Here is a 16842-nt window from a genome sequence, read left to right as displayed (position 1 = left end):
TCTTTAACACAAGAATTCTAGAAGCGGCCTCCTGTCTCACCAACTTCATGATTGCACCAATTGGCAGCTCTTTTGGGGTCTTTTTCTGGGGCTCATCCCTGGAGCCCACTCCTCCAGCCCTCCCAACTATTTTTTTTAAACATCTGATTCCCTGTATCAAAGCCTTTTCTGCTTAAAATAGGTTTCTGTTTCCTGCAGCTGCTCTCTGGTTAATAAATCTCACAACTTGAAACCTTCGAGCAGAGATGTGATATGTCATTTTGTAGGAGCTGATGTACAGCCAAACTATAATAATAATACATTCCTGGAAAGTCAAAGTTGGAAACACCTTTGAAGATCGACTGGTCCGAACCCTTCGTTTGTCAAACACTGGAAGGAAATGGAGACACAAGGAGGAAGACACAAAAACCTTGACGCTGAGGGCCTGCACCTCTGTCTGCCATCTCCCAGGGCTGGCAGACCTCAGCTGACCTTGCTTCATGAAATCAGTGGGACGTGGGTCATGTAAATCCAGTGAGGCTAGGCCTGCCAACCTTACTGCAGCTGATTGGACACGGGATCTGGGCCCGAGCCAGATGCCGCTGTGAACCACTTGGATGTGATGGTGGCCACGCACCCGTGAAAGACCGTCTGGTGTAAGAGGCTTCAGTGCTAGGAGCATACCCAGAGTGTCATTATTCCTGTTCTCCAGGGACCTGCTTTGGGGCCCCCTAAGATGACTTCCCCTGACACCCCACTTCCTCTGAATCTGCACCATGGCTCCCATTCCTGAAAATCACCTGAGCACCTACAGAAGCTCAGGAATGAATGTACCCAACCACAGCCGATGATTTTCTGGAGACTGAAGCCTGATCAAAAAAGAGAAAAAGAAGCAAGCCACAAACGCAAATCTGGAATTTCAGATAGCATGCTCTTCCCACTCCGACATGGCTGTCCCACATGCAGACATGAGGAACAGGGCTTCATGAATGGAGTGTGACAAGGAGAGAAGACTAAGGGCGCTATGTGGCTGAACTGTCATCAGGATACAGCAAGGGTGGGATAACCACCCCTCCTCTTACTTTTTTTGGGAGGCCGTGTCACACATTTTGTGGGATCTTAGTTCCCCAACCAGAGAATGAACCTGAGCACCCAGGATTGGAAATTTGGAGTCCTAACCACTGGACCACTAGGGGATTTCTCCTCCTCTTACTTTTGAGCATTTGCCTTTGTGAGTGGCTTGGGACAGAGTTCCAGCTGTGGGTACTGCCTTGTCATTCCTTAGGCACCAGTCTTTAAGGAAATCCACTCTATGTGGATGGCTGCTCTGTTCAGGCTCTGTGTCAAGGCACAGAAATTGACATCTGGAGACACCCAGGCCCTGGAGATGGGAAATCACTGAGAGAAAATGGCTCTTGAAACTATAGCCAGGAATAAATGGGCAGTTGGCCTCCTCTTTTCATAAAACCTAACCAGTGAGTGCAGGAAAGGAGCAACCAGGAAAGGGAGGAGGAGAACCGGGAATAAAGAAAATGACGAAAACCAAGTAGGGTGAGGATTTCAGGAAGGAGAACAGGGCTGGTTTGGAGACAGGTCAGGCTGGCTGAAGACTGGATTTGTCGTGGGGGAAGTAATTGGTGACTTTAGAAAGAGCAACTTCAGAAGACAGCAGCAAGAGAAAACTGATTGCATTTAGTTGAGGCGTGAGTGAAAGGGGAGGAGGTGGAGTGGTAAACAACTATTCCCTAAGAAAAGGAGAATTTTTTTTTTAAGTAAGAGACTTGAGCATGTTTGGAGGCTCAGGAGAAAATAGGGGAGAAATGGAGAGAGTGGCAATATCAGAGAAGACTTCCCTGGTGGTCCAGTGGTTAGGAATCCCCCCGCCAGTGAGGGGATATGGGTTTGATCCCTGATCCAGGAAGATTCCACATGCTGCAGGGCGACCAAGTCCATACGCCACAACCACTGAGCCCATGTGCTCTACAGCCTGGGAGCCCCAGCGAGTGGGTCCACACACCACAACTACTGAAGTCCAGATCCCTAGAGTCTGTTCTCTGCAACAAGAGAAGCCACCACACTGAGAAGCCTGAGCACTGCAATGAAGAGTAGCCCCTACTCTCCACCACTAGAGAAAGCCCGAGCAGCAACGAAGACCCAGCGCAGCCATAAAATAAATAAATAAAAACAGAGAGGAAGCCATTTGGTGATGCTCTGTCTTTAGGAAGATAGACTGGGACCAGGGCCACAGGCAGAGGGGCTGGCCATGGACAAGAGAAGGAGCCCATCTGCTCTCGGCTTGGAGGAAGGTGGAGACCACCATGGGGTTTAGTTTCCTTCCCCAAAAGGGATCATCTTCACCATGAGAAGATATGAGATGCCACCGAATAAATGGTTGACAAATATCAAGTTTTCCTCCCTTCCCTGGCTGTTTCAGTCCTCTGAGGCCACATATGATGTCATTCTGGGATGTTACTAAGGCTAAGGAACACACCTCTAGCTGGAGAAGTTAAAGGCAGTCAGTCCCAAGCTTTTCTGGAATTCCAGGGGAATAGAGGATGCTTGCTGCTAAGGTTCCAAATCTGGGAAATTGTAAGCATAGATCTTTCACTTCATGGACAGGGACAGCCTGATCTTGCCACCAGCACAGAGGAAGGCAGAGCTGAGAAATGGAGTGAGGACAAGAGACAGAGGCACCAGATGACACTGGGATTTTTTTGGTTATTGTTGTTGTTGTTGTTTGACTGTGCTGTGCGGCTTGCAGGATTTCAGTTCCCCAGCCAGGGATTGAACCTGGGCTATAGTGGTGAAAACGAAATCCTAACCACTAGACCAGCAGAGAACTCCCTAGATGACATTGTTTTAATGCCAGGATCTAACCATGCTTAAGGCCTCCTGTAATCCAACAAATTCCTTCCTCCTACCCAAAGCCCGTTTCTGTCAAGATTCTGTCACCTGCAAGTGAAGTTCTGACTATTATAAGAAGTGGAGTGTTGCTAGTGATGTCCCTGACACGCAGAATTGACCGAGCTGAGGTGGGGTACAGATCAGATTTTCCAACTGTTGGGAATAACCTGGGATTTTCCATTCCCAGGAGGCTAGGAGGTAAGCATTCCTTGTAATGCAGCTGCAAGGCCAAGGGCCCCTGAATCTCAGACCATGTGTTTAACAAAGGCAGGAGTTCAGGAGACTTGGTAAAGAGATGTCAGGAGGTTGTGTGTGTTGGCTATTTTCCCAAGCCTTGAGCCAAAGAGATAAATTCTGCAGAAAGAATAATCAAGAATAAAAGCTAACATTTCTGAAGCATTCATCATGTGCCAGGCTCTAAGTGCTTCACACACATTAACTCATTTAATCTTCATAAGAACACAAAGAAATGGATACCATTGTTATTTCCCATTTTACATTTGAGGAACTGAGGTGCAAAGGATTTGCCCAGGATCATAAAGCTAGACAGGGCTAGAGCTCTGCCTTGAATCCAGGCAGCCTGACCTCTGAACTTAAGTGCCTACAGCTTTGCTGAGAAAGACAGCCTGTAGCCAGCGATCCAAGCTGATGCAGAGTCTGATGATCACATGCTTTGCAAGACTGAAAAAGCTCATCTATTCATGTCAAAGCTAAAGTGAGTGGGAATAAAGACAGGGAGGCAGGAAATACAACCCCTCCCAAGCCCTTCCTACCTGCCTACTAAAAAGACAGTCTCCCTATGTAAAGAGCCTTCCAATGGGATGCAGCCTAGGGATGGGGGCAGCCAGCTGTGCCAAGCCCCCATGCCGGGTGTTCAATGGCTCCAAGGCAGAGGTGAAGCTGGAGTCTCTGAGCTGAGGACTGGGAGCTCCTGTTGCTAAGACCCTGTATACCAAGATCAAAGTCTAGATTCAGGGGCTATAATTTATCATTCTTTTTAAAAAAATTATTTATTTGGCTGTTTGCTGGGTCATAGTGCCATGCAGAATCTTAGTTATGGCATGTGAGATCTAGTTGCCTGACCAGGGATCGAACCCCAGCCCCCTGCATTGGGAACCCATTGTGTTAGCCACTGGACCACCAGGAAAGCCCCTCATCATTCTTCTGACTTGGTTATTAACCCATGGAATTACCCAAATGTGAATACCCAGAAAACTTATACATCTTTTAAAGGAGTGGTTCTGTGAGAGAAACCCCAGTCCTGGTATAACTGAAAGTGGGGTTTAATTGCTCACCGTTCAGAAGCCAATAAAGAGGTAAGGCTGGTGGAAAGGAAAGTTTATTTCAGGCTGTCTTTCTCAGCAAAGCCAGCAATGGAAGGAGGGGGAGGGCAGACGCCCATCCAAAGGCAGAACCCACCCCACTGACAATCGGGGGCAAAAGCTTTTATAGATGGAGGGAGGGGCTACATGTAGACACAGTACAGTCAGCTCTGACAGTCCTCTTGAAATTGGTCACGTGGTGGTCTGACCAGCGTCGTTTTGATTGTTTTAAGTACAACTAATCTTCAGTTCCAGGCTCTCTTTTGTTTCCATTTTCTGAATGCCAACTGTCTGCATTGTGGCAGCTTTATGTCATGGCTGCAGTCTGGGCATCATGTAGTTAACTTCTTCCACCTGGTGGGAGTCTCAGTATTTACAAGACAGTTCACAGGATATGGCTCAGAATTTTATCTACAGTCCTTGAGAAGGAATAAAGGTCCTTGACTTTGCCTAATGACTAAACTATTATTATCTGGTCTCCCTTGATGGTTTTCCTTTCTTTCATTTTCTCACTTCTCTGATTAAACTTACTCCTTTTCTAAGAAATTTAGATCGTATATAGTTTTATTTTTGTGTCCGACTCTTTGCGACCCAATGGACTGTGGCCTGCCAGGCTCCTCTGTCCATGGGGATTCTCCAGGCAAGAATACTGGAGTGGGTTGCCATGCCCTCCTCCAGGGGATCTTCTGCACCCAGGGATCAAACCCAGGTCTCCTGCATTGTGGGCAGATTCTTTATTGACTTAGCCACCAGGGAAGCCCATTTGTACTTACTTATTTTAATTCATTGGTTTTATTTGATTATGATTATTAATTTTTCTGTAGTTATATTAAACTCATTCTTAGGCCAAAGTTTTTCTACAGACAAAAGGCAGATGGAGGCCGTCGGGGGAAGGAATATAGTGTCCGGCTACATTTCATTGTCACATGGAATCCTGTAATTGATCAATCCCTGAGGCAGTGTCTTGGCTCCAAACAATACTAGAAATGCTCAAAATCCTCGTGAGATGTGTCCGCAGTTATGTTAGCCAGAGAGATCTCTCAGCATGGCAGAGCACCCAGTCTGCCTCATTCTACCGAGGCAGGGGATTCTGGCTGCTCTTTATCTGCAGGTTGCCACACCCAGTGCACACTGCAGACCAGTAGGTGTCGTTGCCCCTCCTCTTCTGTTCAAAATGAGATTGTTTACTTATAATGACTTTGTTACCCCTTTGTCAATGTACCAAGGTGTTAGAGACTGATCAGATTTATTGCTCATCTATAGCAGTGTTTTCCAGCTTTTTGGTCTCAGGACCCCTATACACTCTGAAAAATTGAAGACTTGAAAGAGATTTTTGTTGATGTGGGTTACATTATTGATATTTATGATATTAGAAATTAAGAATTTTAAAAAATTATGTATCTGAAAGTAGTAAAATTATTTACCTGAAAATAATAAACCCCTCAATGTTAACATAAATAATACCCTTTTCGATGAAAAGTAATTACATTTTGCAAATCAAAAAGATGAGTGAAATGAATGACATTGTTTGACATTTTTGCAAATCTCTTTAATGTCTGACTTAATAAAAGGCAGTTAGAATTCCCATAGCTGCTTCTTTATTCAATATATTGAGCTGTGTTGTTTTGGTTGAAATATATAAAAAATATTCAGCCTTGTTTGCTTGTCTATTCGTTTGTTGGAGGCTATTTGAGCTTCCCAGGTAACTCAGTGATAAAGAATATGCCTTCAATGCAGGAGATGTGGGTTCAACTCCTGGGTCAGGAAGATGCCCTTGAGTTAAAAAATGGCAACCCACTCCAGTATTCTTGCCTGGAAAATTCCATGGACAGAGGAGCCTGGTGGGTTACAGTCCATGGGATCGCAAAGAGTTGGACACGACTGAGTGACTGAGCACATTTGGGTTTTCAGTTTGGAGTTTTTCAAATAAAGCTGCTATGAACATTAAAAAATGAAATAAAATTCAACCTCACACAGGTATATAACTGGAAAAAGGAGGAGTATATTAAAAGGATATTCAGATAATTGTGGATATTCCTCCTTGATCCTATACCTAAACTCGACAAATGACAGTTTTGTAAAATTTAGTTTCCATGTGGAATCTGAAACCATTACTGGTCAACTTTTCATTATATTAAAGTACATTGGTCTGGGACTTCCCTGGTGGCCTGGTGGTTAAGAATTCCTCAGCCAATGCAGGGGACATGGGTTCAGTCCCTGGTCTGGGAAGATCCCTAACGCCAGGGAACAAGGAAGCCCATGCACCACAACCAGTGAAGCTTGTACGCTCTACGGCCCGTGTTCCACAACTTGCTGTCACGACAATGAGACGTCCATGCACCACACCCAAAGAGCAGCAGCCCCCGCTCACCACAACTAGAGAAAGCCCACCCTCCACAAAGAAGACCCAGCACAGCCAAAAAATTTTAAATGAATTTGAAAATGGGAAAAAAATTGGTCTATCTTGCACTTTGAATTCATCCTCTACTTGTGCATGATTTTGTACCATCACATGTTAGTCACTTGCAAAGTATTGGTTCACTAAGTTACACAGATCTCCCAAATGTTGACACATTTTGTTTTACAACATAAAAATATCATATACGTTAGTGTCACCACTGAAAGTCTTGAAGTATTGGGAAGCTGCTAAGCTCACAGCAGTGGATACAAATTTTCCAAAAATCTAATTTTCACTCAAAAGCTCAAATTTCTTCTTTGACAGCAAATATTGTCAATTTTTTCCTCTTGAATTGACAGCGCTCTTCCTTCATTTTAGAGAAAATGTCTGCAAAAAACTACATTTGCATAACCATAGTGTGTCTTTCAATCCTTCTCTCAAGTAGAAATGGTGTTCATGAAAAGAAGCAGCTAGTTCAGCTTGCAACTCAAACAATTGCACAAGTGCTTTTCCTGGAGACAACCATGGTACTTAGGCAGGCAGCAGAATTCTTCCCATTCTGTCAAAATATTTAAAAGAGATATACTCAAGGGTGGAGAGTTAATAAAGTTAATAATTTTTACTGCTTCATCAAGTCGTTCTTAAGTGAATCTGGTATATTTACCTCTGTTGCTGTGCGTGCATGCCAGTTCGGGATACAGTGATTACAAGGGTGGCCTGAAGTCCTGCCTTGTTTAATGCTAAGGGGCCAGTTATTTGACCTGCCATTGCTTTTCCACCATCAAAACCACAAAATAACATCTTAGAATTATTATAAAAATAGTTTTGACTTCACAGACCCCATAATAAGGTCCTGAGGATCCTCAAAGGTTTGCAGGCCACGCTTGGAGAACCACAATCTTAATACTTTATTCATCAGTTAACAAATATGTATCATGACAGCATATTAAAAAACAGAGACATCACTTGGCCAACAAAGGTCCATCTAGTCAAAGCTATGGTTTTTCCAATAGTCATGTATGGACTGTGGTGCTGAAGAAGACTCTTGAGAGTCCCTTGGACTGCATGGAGATCCAACCAGTCAGCCCTAAAGGAAATCAACCCTGAACACTCATCGGAAGTACTGATACTGAAGCTGAAGCTCCAATATGTTGGCCACATGATGTGAAGAGCCCATTCTTTGGAAAAGACCCTGATGCTGGGAAAGATTGAGGGCAGGAAGAAAAGAGGGTGATAGAGGATGAAACGGTTGGATGGCATCACTGACTCAATGGAACTGAGTTTGAGCAAACTCAGGGAGATAGTGAAGGACGGGAAAGCCTGGTGTGCTGCAGTCCATGGGGTCACAAAGAGTCAGACATGACTGAGGGCCAAAAAACAACAAATCACGCACCTGCATTTCCCTGACACCAATCCGGGTCTTGAGCTCTTCCTTGTTGTTGTCATTTGTTTTGATTTCTGGCTAGGCGGGGTCTATGCACGGACTTCCTCTAGCTGCGAAGAGCGGGACTACTCCTCACTGCCGCGTATGGGCCTCTCATTGCAGTGGTTTCTCTCTTTTGTCGCGGAGCACAGGCTCCAGGGCGGACAGACCTTAGTAGCTGGGCACTCTGGCTTAGTTGTGCCACAGCGCATGGCATCTTCCTGGACTAGGGATTGAACCAGTGTTCCCTGCATTGGAAAGGAGGATTCCTTTCTTTTTAAAAAATTATTTTAAATTGAGAGGAAATTGCCTTACAATGTTGTGTTGGTTTCTGCCATACACCAATGCAAATTAGCCATAATTACATACATATATCACCTGCCTCTTGAGCCTCGCACCCCTCTAGGTATCACAGAACACCAGGGTGGGCTCCCTGTGTTACACAGCAACTTGTCAACAGCTACCCATTTTACACATGAGAGTGTATTTATGTCGACGCCACTTTCCATTCGCCCCACTCTCTCCTTCCCCCACTGTAGACAGGAGGATTCTTACCCACTGTACCACCCGGGAAGTCCCCAGGCCCTGGATTTTGGGTGATGAGTTTTATATGAGATACCCAAGGCCTCTGCTCTCATATGGCCACATTCTCATAGAAAGAGCAGAAAATAAATCAATAAATGAATAAGGTTACTTCACCTAGAGAAAAGTGCCTTGGAGAAAGTAAAACTCTGTAGTCCTTAAGCTTTATATAGTGATAGATGTGAATTATTTCCCATTGAAATTAAGGGCAAAAATAAAAGAAAACTGGATAGTTTAACAGAAAGTGACTTGGGGGTAATTTACCTTCATGGTTAAATATGGTATCCACAAACCCCCTTGCTTGTTTCAATTTAAATTTTTTAATTAAGTAAATTAAATAGTTCAGTTTCTCAGTCACAATAGCCACATTTTAAGTGTTTGATAACCCTGTGTGGTTAGTGGCCACCATACTGGAGTGGATTGCCATTTTCTCTTCCAGGGAATCTTCTTGACCCAGGGATTCTTTACTGCTGAGCCACCAGGGAAACCCAGTGGCCACCGTATTGGACAGTACAGATATGGAGCCTTGCCATGATGGCAAAAGTTTCTCCTAGACAGCATTGATTTAGATGGTGAGACAGAGAAAACCTCCCTGAAGATTTGAGGACAGAGTAATAGCAAAAATCCTGAGACAATCTACTTTGGCACCTTGAAAGAAAAAAAGAGAGGGACTTCTCTGGCAGTCCAGTGGTTAAGACTTGGTGATTTCAATGCAAGGTGCAGAGGTATGATCCCTAGTTGGCGAACTAAGATCCATGTGCCACAGAGCGTGGCCGTGTGACTTCAGACAATGACTGCAGCCATGAAATTAAAAGATGCTTGCTCCTTGGAAAGAAAGCTATACAAACCTAGACCGCATATTAAAAAGCAGAGAAATCACTTTGCCAGCAAAGGTCTGTATAGTCAAAGCTATGTTTTTTCCAGTAGTCATGTAAAGTTGTGAGGGTTGGACCACAAAGAAGGCTGAGTGCCGAAGAATTGATGTTTTCAACCTGTGGTGCTGGAGAAGACTCTTGAGAGTCCCTTGGACAGCAAGGACATCAAACCAGTTAATCCTAAAGAAAATCAACTCTGAATATTCCCTGAAAGGACTGATGCTGAAGCTGAAGCTCCAATACTCTGACCACCTGATGTGAAGAGCCAACTCACGGGAAAAGATCCTAATGCTGGAAAAGATTAAAGGCGAAAGAAGGGGGCATAGAATGAGATGGATAGATAGCATCACCAACTCAATGGACGTGAATTTGAACAAACTCCAGAAGATAATAGAGGTCAGAGGAACTTGGCATACTGCAGTCCATGGGGTCACAAAGAGTCAGACATGACTTAGCAACTGAACAACAAAGCTGGAAAGATAGGAGAAGGATGTCAGAGTGCTGAAACATAAGGTCTTAGAGTTAGCATGGTAACTGAAAATGACGAGGTCAAGGGTTTGACCTCAGAATGGGGAATTGAAAACTAGACTTAGAGGTCCAAATCCAGGAGAGGGAAATCAACTAAAAGACCAGGGCTTCCCTGGTGGCTCAGTGGTAAAGAATCTGTCTGCCAATTCAAGGGACACGGGTTTGATCCTTGGTCAGGGAGGATCATGCCATGGGGCAACTGAGCCCCTGAGCAAAAACTGTCGAGCCTGTGCTCCAGAGCCAGCGGGCCACAATTACTGAAGCCAGCTCACCCTAGAGCCCAAACTCCGCAGCAAGAGAAGCCAGCATGATAAGAAGCCCGTGCACTGCCCCCACCCACCGTAACTAGAGAAATGCCCTTGCAACAACAAAAACCCAACACAGCCCAAAATTAATAAATAAATAAAATCATATATAAACAAAAGAGACGAAGAATGAACAGCTACAGCAGTAGGAGGAAACTCTGAAGGGTGCAGAGTCACAGAAGCATGTTTTAAGCAAGATGTAGTAATGACCTTGCTTGACTATTACTGAGACATCTAAGATAAGAACAGAAGAGTGACTGCTGGCTCTGGCATTGTGGAAAACATGCATGTCCGCGGCAGGAGCAGGTTCAGTAGAGTGCTGAAGTTAGAAGCCCACAGAGAATGAATGGGTTGAAGAGTGATGAGATTTGAAAAAGTAGGAAGGGAGTGGAAAAATGAGTGGTGACTGGAAGGCAGGTAGAGTCCAGGAAGGTTTTGCTTTGTATTGTTTGAAGAGGGAGATACACAGCAGTTTGGGCATTGATTGGAGTGATCCATTGATATGGAGAGAGTTCAGTCTTGGAAAGGAGCAAAAGTGGTCTTCCCTAATGGCCCAGCAGTGAAGAAGCCATCTGCCAATGCAGGGGACCTGGGTTCAATCCCTGGTCTGGGAAGATTCCACATACCATGGGGCAACTAAGCGCCTGAGCCCCAGCTACTGAAGCCCACCTGCCCTAGAGCCTGGGCTCCACAGCAAGAGAAGCCACCGCAGTGAGAGGCCCACATGACGCACGGCCTCTGAAACTAGAGAGTAGCCCAGCTCTCTGCAGCCTGAGAAAGCTCAAGGGTAGCAACAAAGACTCAGCTCATCCAAAAATAAAATAAATAAATAAAATATTTTTTAAAAAGAAAGGAGCAAGAAGACTTCATTTATGATAATGGGGAAGAAGGCAGAGAGTGTGGGTTCCTATTCTGGATGTAGTGCTATAATTATGAGAAAAGCTGCTCTGAACATTCAAGTACAATTTTTTTGTGTGAATATATGTCTTTATGTCTCTTGAGTACGTACGTAGGTTTTGCAAAATACCTGGACCATTTTACATTCCCACCAGCAGTACCTGAAGGCTCCAATGTCTCCACGACCTCAATTATCTAATTATAGATTTTATCTGAATTCTTCTACTGACCAATGATGATGAGTATCTTCATGTGCTTATTGGCCATCTGTATACCTTCTATTTAGGCTTCTCGGTGGCTCAGTGGTAAGGACTCTGCCTGCAAATGCAGGATACATAGGTTCAATCCCTGGGTCAGGAAGATTCCCTGGAGGAGGAAATGGCAACCCACTCCTGTATTCTTGCCTGGAGAAACCCATGGACAGAGGAGCCTGGCGAGCTCCTCATGGGGTCACAAAGAGTTGGACAGTAAGCACACACACACACACACACACACACACGCAGACCTTCATTAGAGAAATGTCTCTTTGAATCCCTTGCCTACATTTCGGTTGCCTGTTTTTACTGTTGAGTTGTTAATAGTTCTTTAGTATGTTAATAGTATGCTGGATGCTAGACCCTTATCAGTCATATGCTTTGCAAATATTTCCTCTCAGTCAGTGGGTTGGCTTTCTTGATAATGTCCTTTGAAGTACGGAAGTTTTAAATTTTGATGAAGTCAAACTTCTCTATCTTTTCTTCGTGCTTTTGGTGTCATATCTAAGAAACCATTCTTAATCCAAGGTCACAAAGACTTATGCCTGAATAGTTTTGTTGTTTTAGCACTGATCTTTAGGTCTTTGATTCATGGAGTTCACTTTTGCATGTGGTATAAGGTAAGAGACCAATTTTATTTGTACATGGATACACAGTTGTTCCAGCTTTATTTGTTGAAAACACATTTTTGTCTACCTTGAATCATCTTGGTACCCTTGTTAAACATTAGCCAACCATGTGTATTTTTATTTCTGTTTTATTTTTGGCATCTTTATTTTTGGTCTCCCAATTCTATTCCATTGAATTATTATGCCTTTTGCCAGCACTACATTGCGTTGATCACTCTAGCTTTATATAATAGTAAAATTTGAAATTGAAATATGTGATTCCTCCAATTTGTTTCCTTTTCAAGATATTTTGGCTTATTCTAGACTTCTGCATTTCCATATGAATTTTAGGATCAGCTTGTCAATATCTGCAAAAAAAAAAAAAAAAAAAAAAAAAGGCGGCAACTTTGATTTTGAGAGAGATTGCAGAGAATCTGTAGATCAGTTTGGAGAGAATTCCTATCCTAATAATATTAAGGCTTATAATCCATGAATGCGGGAAGTCTTTCCATTTATTTGTCTTAATTTCTTTTATGTTACTGAATTTAAGCAGAAGAGTGACATGATCAGGCTTCCCTGGTAGCTCAGTGGTAAAGAATCTGCCTGCCAATGCAGGAGACACGGGTTCAATCCCTGGTCAGGGAGGATCCCACATGCCGAGCAGCAACGAAGCCCGTGTGCCACAACTACTGAGCCGGTGTTCTAGAGCCTGGGAGCTGCAACTACTCAAGCCGCGAAAGCTAGAGCCCATGCTTGGAAACAGGAGAAGCCACTGCAATGAGAAGCCCGCCCACCACAACTGGAGAGTGGCCTCCCCAACCTTGCTACAACTAGAGAAAAAAAGCCCAAACAGCAACAAAGACCCAGCACAGCCAAAAATAAAATAAATAAGTAAAATCTACCAAGAAAAAAAAACCAGACTGGATCTTTCCAAATCCTAAAAAAAATAAGAAGAGTGATATGATCTGATTTATACTTTAGGAAGATTACTCAGTAGTATGAAAAACCAGCTGGGGGGAAGAAATGCTGCATGAACGAGGACAGTAGTAGCAGAGACAAGGAGGAAGCACTAGTTACAGAAATATCTATGATGTAAACCCGCGGGACTTGACAATTGACTTATATAGAAAGAGAGGAAGGAGTAGAGAATGACTCCCAGGTTTTTGGCTTGCGTACATTGTGATGCCACCGACTCAAATGGAAAACACAAGAAGCAGTTTGGGGGAAAGTTGGTACATGTTCAGCATGAGGTGACTGGACACCCAGGCGGAGAGGCAAAATCACTGGATATTTACGTCTGATCCTCAAGGAAGCTCTCTAGTCTGGGAGAATCATTAAATAAAAGGGGAGCCATGAGACTGCATGAAATAACCAATGGGACCCATAGAGGAAGCAGAAAGGATACAAAAGAATACCAACATTTAAGAGTTGAGCTGATGACAAAAAGTCCAAAATGGAGACTGAGAAGGAATAACCAGAGGTAGGAGGAAATCCAGGAAGGAGGTGCGTAACAAGAGTGTGGGGAGTAAGTTAGGGACTGAAATGTGGCTTCAGCGTGGTCGGCAGTCGCTGGTGACCTAGATGAGGGCTCTTCCAGCGGAGGGCCGAATCGCACAGCTGTGGACTGGGGAGGAGATGGGAGTCGAGAAGATGGAAACAGCATGTAAAGATAATTCATTCCAGAAGTTTGGCGAGGAAGGGAGAGAAAGTTAAAAAGCAGTAACTAGAAACGTAAAGGGAGCCAAGGGAACGTGTGTTTTTTTTAGAATAGAAGAGACTTGGGTATGTTTATTGGCTGATGGGAAAGACTTGGCAGAAATGAAGAGGATGAGAGATGAAGTGTGGTCCATGTGGAGCTGGAGGAGTGACTGAGAGCAGGAATGAGGCGAGTGGATTCAGAACAGGGCTTTTCAAATTTTAACATGCATCCGAATCATAAGTCTTACTTTTCCCCTCTTCTCTCCATCTTCACAGCCACCATCCTGGCCCAAGTCCAAGTCTCCTATACTTCTCACTAGATGCTCAACCTTGTGATGTAAGTTTGGTGTGAAGAGGCCAGGAGGGGGTAAACTGAACAGAAGAAAGCAAAATAGGCCAGTGTCCTCTGGGAGGTCAGAGTACAAGGCCATGGGAGTCAAAAGACAGATACGCTGCAAGAGAGGCTTTTGTGGGATGCTCGAGGCTGAGATTTCAAAAGGGACCATTCAAAACCTAAACCCGGAGGGAATAACTGAGGTCATGATGAAGGTCAAGGGAGGGTATTAGAGGGTCCTTCACATGGATGAGCAGAACATGAGGAATGACTGCCAGATCTAGATCTGGAAACCCAAGTCCTTGATAGATAGAAGTCGGTGACACGGAGGGCAACAGACCAAGGCGATGAGAACGGGTGGCAGAGGAGGGGTGGCAGGAGTCACAGAGAAGCAGAAAATTACATAGGCACTTAGGAAAACATCCTCCAAAATGTGAACCATGGTTATCTGTGGGGCAGAGAAGGTTATGAGTAGCTCCAATTTTTTTCTTTATACTTTCCTGTTTTTCCTCTAAGTTTTCTACAATAAGCTTTTTAAAAAATCTCCAGTGGTTAGGACTCCACACATCCAGTGTGGGGAGGGTGGGGTTGGGGGGTGATGTTTGATCCCTGATTGGGGAATTAAGATCCCACACAAACTCGGGATGGTCTAAAAATAAAAGAATACATAAATAAAATAAATAGAAAGGTAAAAGGTGGAAAAAATACAAAGAATAACAAATTCCTCATTCACACCATGGAGACTTGGGCATTGTAAACAAGCCTCAGTCCCCTTCAACCACCTCCTCCTCTCAGACAAGCTTGATCACTTGGCTTTTTGTTTTGTGTGTGTGTGTATATATACACACGCACAAAACTGAATATGGTAGGGTGTGTGTGTGATCGTTCTACTTACAGGCAGAACTGTTCTAATAATCAGGGAGGGAAAAGCCTTCCTAAGGTGAAGAGGACTCACTCAGGGACTGGAAGCCTGAACCCCTTCCCAGCTGAGCAGCCCTATGGGGAGGACCCAGAGTCCAATTTGAGTGTACTAGGCCACACCTGGTTGTTAAACGCTCTAGGAAGAGAGAGAATGTCTATTTGTATTTCTCTGGCTAGGTTTCAACCCACTCTCATATCTCTCAAGTCATTTTATCCCTCAGAAATCTGAGAAGGCTATCACTATCTCCATTTGACAGATAGGAAAACTGAGGCTTAGAGAAGGACAGTGAGCTCCCAGAGTGTCATAGTGAGTTGGTGGAGCACAGGGGGCTAGTTCTCTAGTCTAGGCTTCTTCCCAGAACCCCAGAAACCTAGGCCAGTGTGCAGAAGGGTGGGGCACAGGCAGGGGACACTGGGCAACTCAGATGAATGGACTTTGGCCACTTGGCAATAAGGAAGAGAAGTGGTGATAACTTCAGGCGGCTAAGGCTGGGCCGTGGCCAGGAAACTGGGTCAGAGGAGTAAAAGGTGGGTGGTTCCCTCCTCAGAGGTCCCAGGGAGTAGGCCTACTCCCTGGAGACTACGACCTCTCGTCCCCCCACCTCACTCAGAAGCAGCTTTCAGAGTTACATAGATCTGGATTCAAGTCTCAGTTCTACCATTGATACCCACTGAATGCTATTTGAAAAGCCACTTTACCTTTCTAGGCCTCAATTTTCTCATCTGTAAAATGGAGTAATAATATTTAACTCTCAGTATTGGTCTAAGGTTAGAAAGAGAGAACTCTCTTTTATTCGTTTGTAAGCAATGACATTTAAAACGTCTGGGTCTCCAGCCCCATTCCAGAGTGCCCCAAATGTGCTCAGTGTCAAGGGGACTGCCTGACACGGATAGGGGAGCCACATACATGCACACGAGTGAGATCTGACATTGGCTTTGCAGTGACCACACGCACTCTCCAGGGCAGCCCCTGAGAGATGGACTTGGTCATCTGTAACTTGTGTGCCCTGCACACAAGGCACAGGCATCAGTGGATAGCTGGTGTTAGATGCATCAAGCCAGTTCCTGCCCTCAAGGCCACTGACCAGGGGGGTGCGGGGTGCAGAATGTGAACTGATGCTGCCTGGAGACCATAAAAGTGCTTCCCAGAGGCCTGCCCGAGGGCCAAGAGCACAGGCAGGCAGCCACAGCCCTGCCACATTAGAGAATGTGAGCACAGAGACCCTCTACTCCACCACTTCCCCTGGACACTCTTGCTTGCATCCATTTCTACATGTTGAGGATGAAACAAAGGAGGAGGTCATGCTGGTACATTGAAGAGGCACAGTAACCAGCAGCCAGGAATAGTACAGCTCCTATTATGTGCTCCTGCTAGCTCTGCACTTTGTCTGTAAACATACTCTGGAGGGTTTGCAAAGTGCTTTCTCATCCCTTTTTTGTACTTCACCACAACTCGGGGCTTCCCTGGTGGCTCCCATGGTAAAGAATCTGCCTGCAGTGCAGGAGACCCAAGTTTGATCCCTGGGTAGGGAAGATCCCCTGAAGAAAGAAATGGCTACCCACTCCAGTACTCTTGCCTGGAAAATTCCATGGACAGAGGAGCCTGGCCGGCTGCACTCCATCAGGTCACAAAGAGTGGGACATTACTGAGCGACTTTCACGACTTTCAGATCAGATCAGTCGCTCAGTCGTGTCCGACTCTTTGTGACCCTATGAATCGAAGCACACCAGGCCTCCCTGTCTATCACCAACTCGAGGAGTTCGCTGAGACTCACGTCCATCAAGTCAGTGATGCCATCCAGCCATCTCATCCT

The sequence above is a fragment of the Bos mutus genome, chromosome 2, assembly GCF_027580195.1.
Source record: "Bos mutus isolate GX-2022 chromosome 2, NWIPB_WYAK_1.1, whole genome shotgun sequence".
In the NCBI taxonomy this organism is placed as follows: Eukaryota; Metazoa; Chordata; class Mammalia; order Artiodactyla; family Bovidae; genus Bos; species Bos mutus.
The sequence above is the reverse complement of the archived record's forward strand: the minus strand, read 5'-3'. Positions refer to the sequence as shown.